Raw genomic sequence first — 1,071 nt, 5'->3', positions numbered from 1 at the left:
AAAACCTAACAGTCAATTACTGCCTTCATTAAACAGCTTTTTTTTTTTTTTACCACAAAAACATTTAAGTTAATGTAAAATGAGTAATAATTAAAAAATAGTAGTTTCAAGTACTGCTGTTTACTGGACATGTTTATTGAGTGCATGTAAGGTACATTGCTCAGCAAGCATCATTGAGTCTTTTAAATAAACTACAGTGAGAAATTATGCAATTGCACATAGACTATAAATAGTGACAAATGTGGAAAAAACAGCATCACCACATCACAATAGCAAAACAAATACACAAAGAAAAACCATATTGTCAAAATATCTGTGTAGGTCTCAACCAAACCGCTTCTAAAATAACATTGTTTTTGCATTCATGCTTTGCATTTTTAATTGCCTCTGGTTGTTTGTTTTTGCGCACTAAATCATCTTCCCGAAAGCATGTCCATTACAAAGTTTATATTAGAAATAAATTAACTTCTTACACAGCAGTCAAAAAAATGTACTGTTTTAGTCATTTGGAACCAACTTATTCTCCCTTGAGGTACAAAATGCAACCTTGGAGCTATGAATTCACTTGCTCTGTGGAAAGCATCTCCCTCTGATTTACTGATTTTTTTTTTTCTTTTTGTGTGTCATGTTGCAATAAGTGCAAAAAAAAATATATATATTTTTTTTATATTTCATATAATACACGTTTTACTACTTCACCTGATCTTTGATTGCCGTTAGCTTTTGTGTAAACAAAGATGTAGGCAAAATTTTTAATAATATATAGCTGTAATATTTACAACAAGCAATCTGCCCATAAAATTTAATATAAAATACAACACGGACGTTAAGTACATGGTAACACTTTACAATAATCTGTCAACATTAGTTAATGCATTGGTATCATGAGCTAACAATGAACAATATTTTTACAGCATTTATTAATATAGTTTGATGTTAAAATCTAACATGTTGCAATGTAATGACACCTGTATGTCAATATATTTATAATTAAATTAGCATTAATCTAGATGAATAAATACATTATGTTTATCATTAGTTTATGATAGTTAATGCATCCCTAATGCGAAT

This window comes from Sinocyclocheilus anshuiensis, unplaced genomic scaffold, assembly GCF_001515605.1.
Source record: "Sinocyclocheilus anshuiensis isolate Anshui unplaced genomic scaffold, SAMN03320099.WGS_v1.1 scaffold1443, whole genome shotgun sequence".
Classification (NCBI taxonomy): Eukaryota; Metazoa; Chordata; class Actinopteri; order Cypriniformes; family Cyprinidae; genus Sinocyclocheilus; species Sinocyclocheilus anshuiensis.
This window is presented reverse-complemented; position numbering follows the sequence as displayed.